Source organism: Lactuca saligna, chromosome 1, assembly GCF_052625555.1.
Source record: "Lactuca saligna cultivar CGN05327 chromosome 1, ASM5262555v1, whole genome shotgun sequence".
Classification (NCBI taxonomy): domain Eukaryota; kingdom Viridiplantae; phylum Streptophyta; class Magnoliopsida; order Asterales; family Asteraceae; genus Lactuca; species Lactuca saligna.
The window spans coordinates 123,113,810-123,119,247 of record NC_136417.1 but is presented as its reverse complement, the minus strand read 5'-3'; the positions used below and the strand labels follow the sequence as shown (position 1 = coordinate 123,119,247).

At 36.6% G+C, this 5,438-nt stretch overlaps 1 non-coding gene across 1 annotated transcript; it reads right to left on the bottom strand.

Annotated features, from left to right (window-relative positions):
- Nucleotides 1–1,152: 1,152 nt before the first annotated feature.
- LOC145027890 (U6 spliceosomal RNA) lies at nt 1,153–1,255 on the bottom strand. The gene has a single exon (XR_013675653.1). It is a non-coding gene; the product is annotated as a U6 spliceosomal RNA (small nuclear RNA).
- Between the last annotated feature and the right edge of the window lie 4,183 nt (nt 1,256–5,438).

The following is a 5,438-nucleotide window of genomic DNA, read 5'->3' as shown; positions in this document are numbered from 1 at the left end:
CATGCCTTTTTTCACTATATTTATTTTATCATTTTTGTTTCTTAAAACAAATAATACAGACATGTTTTCAATTTTCATTACATAATTTTTTTGATTAATCAAGGTTGAAACCTAGGGAAAAAAAATTCAAAATATTTAGAAAATATCACTTTTAATAACTTTTTTGCACGGCGTAAATATATTAAAAAGAGGGCCAACGATGCTTTAGAAAAAAAATCGGTGATAATGATTTAGGAGGGTAATAAGGTTTCCAGTTTGTCCGTATTAGGTTACTAAGGTTTTTTTTGTGCGTATTAAACTAATATGGTTGTTATTACCGTTTAGAAATAGTTATTTTACCGGTTTTAACGGGTAAAAATGACTATTTCTAAACGGTAATAACAACCATATTGGTCTAATACGCACAAAAAACCCTAGTGATCTAATACGTACAAACTGAAAACCTTATTACCCTCCTAAGTCATTAATCCTGATTATTTAGAAAACATGCTTACTAATTAATGTGAATGATTTGTTTGACTGAAAATAGTTGCTTCCATTTAAACTTATCTCACAAACCTTTCAGAACTTCTAAGTCTAGAAACTCATATGATTGATGATCTTCATTACATAAATATACAACATTTTATCAATAACTTCTTTTTTGTCATTTAAATGTTTACATGAACACATCCATATGTACAAAAACAAAATCTCACTTTGATACCTCCCATCAATGTCTACATTTGATAACGAATGGAAATGTAAAACCAACGGGGACTTGTATAGGATGTCTATTATCAATTATTTTATAAAAAGCAAAACCACAACATGAACTAAGAAACTGAAGTTGCAAAATGAATAAAAAAAAATCAGCACATAAACAAATACATACATACTATATACAACACATAAACAAAAGTTTATAAAGCATGAAACTTAATGACAGGAAAAGTAAAAAACTTAAAGGAGACTTTATAGAAAGAAAGATCACCCTTATTTGCCACAAATGGTTAAAGACATCAACAAGAAGATCAATCTGACCATAGAATCCACATGTTGTCTGATCATGACTTCAGTAGATGAACTACTGACACGTAAGAATTGCAATTGAACTCTATTAGCATTTGAAAAGGGAATTAGGGTTCCAGAAAAGACGACGAAGGGTTGAAAAATATTTTGGACCATTTCTCGATTTGTGTGTATCATCCTTGCGCAGGGGCCATGCTAATCTTCTCTGTATCGTTCCAATTTTATCGGATGTCCCCAAAGGGATGACTATAGATGAAGAGCTTCACCATATAGAGGACTAGCAGGTTATATGGGACGACGCGAGTTCTAAACGAAGTAGTTTACTGTTGATGGTCATATATTCTCAATGTCTTTAAAATTAGGGTTAATGACTTAGGAGGGTAATAAGGTTTCCAGTTTGTACGTGTTAGGTCACTAAGGTTTTTTTTTGTGTGTATTAGACCAATATGGTTGTTATTACCGTTTAGAAATAGTCATTTTTAACCGTTAAAACCGGTAAAATGACTATTTCTAAACGGTAATAACAACCATATTGGTCTAATACGCACAAAAAAAAACCTTAGTGACCTAATACGGACAAACTGAAAACCTTATTACCCTCGTAAGTCATTATCTCAAAAAATCGTCAACAATACATAGAGATTAAAGCAAAAGAAAAAGAATTAAACTAATCACATCAATTTAAAAAATTAACATTTGATCTGTGCTAATCCCAACTGAAAGAATTAAGTTGTATCTAATTTTCCGTCCTTATAGGATTGTGTCTTGTGTTCTTGAATAACATACAATTTCGAGTTTTCTATGTTCTTCATAGAGTTAAGTAAAAGTGATTGTCTTTTTGAAACTTGGTTAGTTTCGAAATCCATTATAATTTACAAACTTTGTTAATGTAGTTTTCAATATTTGACTTTTTAGGGTAATGAATTATGATTTTTGTAAATATTAGTCACTTTTTTTACACATATTACCATTAAACTCGTTTAATATGTTTATAAACTACCGTTTTGATGGATAATAATTTGTTTTAGGTGAGGCTAGCATCTCCGATGAGTCTCCGATCATCTTCTCTATACAAATATAATTTTCAGCTTAGCACATATAAGAAAATATATTCAAGTACATAAGTGTAAAATCTCCAAAACAAAAAGGCCTTAAATTTCACTTTTCATCTCCAAAAAACAAAACTCCTTGTTTTCATCTCTATCATTTCCAAACTAGATACAAATTCGGTCAATGCTCTATAAACCTGAATAGGTTGACGGCTTTGTAAACCCGATGGGTTGACAATTCTACAAGAGGAGATTAGGGTTTCTCGATTGTCATCATCATATAGTGTTATCTCTAATATCTTTTATCTTGGTTTTGGATAACTTTTATCCCTAATCTTATAATTTTGTGGGATAATTATCCATAATTCAAATTTCAAGCAAATTACATTTTATCCCCTTAACTTTACTAGTTTCTAATTAACTCATCATAAAACGATATGTTAATAAACTAGTCCCTTATTTTTCTCCTTTGTACTTTTATGCTTAAACGACACTTTGTGTGTAATCGAAGGATCCATGCTAAGTATAGAAATATTACTGACTTGTGGTGATCATGGGCATATTTTCAACAGTCTTCCACTTGCACTTTTCACAACCACTGTATAGTCTCATATCACTTAAACCTTGCAAGGTGTATGTCATCCAAGACTGGTGTTGTAACGTCCCAAAATACGACCCAAAAATTTGTTTAATAATTACTAAAAACTCCATATTATATCATAAAGTAAAACTCGTACGTCAATATTTCAAAACAATAGAAAGCTGTATCAAGATTGTATCAAATCACATCCATGAAAAACTAAAGAACACAACTCCCAGGACAACTGAAGTGGTGGTGTGTGCGATGCCATCAACCCGAGCTCTTCCCTTTACTTGCGGAAGTACCTGAAACCAAAACTAAAACTGTAAGCACAAAGCTTAGTGAGCTCCCCCAAACTACCACATACCACACAGTAACATATAAACACATATTGGGCCTTGCCCACTGCATCGGACCGAAGTCCGGAAACTGCATCGGATCGAAGACCGGAACTAACCAGGGCCTTGCCCTCTACATCGGACAGAAGTCCAGAAACTGCATCAGACCGAAGTCTGGGACTGACTGGGACCTTGTCCCCTGCATCAGACTGAAGTCCAAAATTAACTGCATCGGACCGAAATCCGGAATCTGACTAAGCATATCATAGCATAGCATAAACATATCAACTAACATAAGCACATAAACTGTATACTGCATCGGGCTGTAGCCCGGGACACATAACACATAAATCTTGTCTGAGCCACGTAGGCATCAAACATACTAAAACTGCATCGGACCGAATTCCGGAAACTACTACTAGCTAAACGGGCCGACATTGTGGCCTAAGACCCGTTCCTACTGGAAGGAAACTCGCCTCGTGACGCTGACTACTGAAATCCTTAATAAGAAATCCCTGACGGCTGCTCCGGCTGTTTCCCAGCTATAATGGGAAATAAACACTAAATCAGAATAGGGATTCCTCTATGGGTAAAATGACCATTTTACCCCTACCATGGTGTGGGACACAACATGGTCCAAATCTCAATTCCTTCTAAGTCCATCTATGGCCCCACTATAGGCCCACTAATGGCCCAATTTGCTATATTGGGCCTAAATCCTTTTATTGGGCCTTACTAAAGCCCAATATCAAAACTTTGGTCATTAGCATCTGAATTCTGATGGGCCATAAAGGCCCAAGGACCCTAAGCCTAAAACCCAACCCACACCGAGGCCCAACACACGAAGCCCAAAATGGTGGTGTGCGCGGGGCGTACACCAAGGTACGCTAAGTGTATTGGCTGGTGGTCTGTATGCGGCGCGTACTTCCTTATACGCCCAACGTACAGCCTTGTAAAGCCAACTTTTCATTAAGTTCTTAATAATCCGATCCAGAAGCTACAACTCCAGATCCTAGGCTTATTCAATGACTGAAGCCATAAAGTTGCTTACTTGATGGCTTACAAGTCTCATAAAGACTCAAACTCTCACAAATAACATTCTACTTCCAAAAACCCAACTAGATCTCATGCATGGTTCCAAATAAGCCTCAAAGATCGAAACTTTACTGCTATGGGGACACTTGAGCTTCAAGGATAGCAATCCTAAGCTCCAAAAATGAAGTTGTAAGATAAAGGTTCCTCCTTTGGACCTAAAAAGGTCCAAACTTCCAAAACTCCTAGATCTAAACTTACAAAAGGAAAGTTGAAAGCTTTATACCTCTTTTGAATGCCAAATGAAGGAATGATCCCAGATCTATGAGCTCAAGGCACTCAAGTTCTCCTTCTTCCACTTCTCTTCTTCTTCTTCTTCACAAAAATAAGCTCAAAGGTCAAACACACACAAGAAAGGAGCAAAGGGGATGAACTAGGGTTTCTTTAGGGTGAATGACAAGTGAGGAGGCCAAATGTGAGGCTATAATGGGGTTTAAATACATCTCAAACCCTAAAATTAGGGTTTTGCCCCCTGGCCGTGTACGCTGGGCGTACCCTATGGTACGCTGCACGTACGCCCCTTCTCCACGCGTTTCATTAACCCATTATGCCCAACGTACAACGGGTTACGCCTCGCGTACGGCTTATGGGCAGAATACATCTTGGTCCAATAAAAGGCCCACATTCAACTAAATCTATTATAGCCCAAAATAAAACTCGAGAATTAAATAAACTTATACCTCGGGAAAAACGATCGTTACAGGTGTTGTACTCATAACCTATAGGCATTGTTTGTCATTGTGTGATATCCTATTATGATGGTGATAGAATAATTCTTGGCACATACCCAGATCGTGATAACCGCATTGAACGCACTTGGGGAAGTTTCCTAAGTATCCCTTAGCGGAGTGGCTGATGTATATGAGATTTCTTGATGCCTCGCTCCACCCATAAGGATCGAATCGAAATTCATTTGGAATCACCATCATATTTTCTTTTGTTATCCTTGGTCTTTTTCGCATCGAGTTGCCTGACTGATGCTAGTCTATAGGCTGCCTATTCTGATAGGTTGAAAGCTAATTTCTTAGCATCATCGTAGGTGTTGGGTCGAGAAGTGGTTACCATCTTTTGAATCTGTATGGCTAGTCCCTTAATGTACCTTTCAATTTTCTTGCTCTCTAAATTTATAAAATCTAGACATATGGTTGGGAGGTCGTCAAAATGCGTGGTATATGCTGCTAACTCCCTTCCTTCCATTGATAGATGGCGAAGTTCTTGCTCCTATTCTTATATCTCATCTTTGGGGCATAATTCTGCTACGAGCATTCTCTTCATTCACAGCCATGTTTGGCTAAATCTTAGTTTTTAGTTCTACATAGACTAGTACTTTTCATGTAATTAGTTTTTAGATTTGGTTTTTGTTTTGTG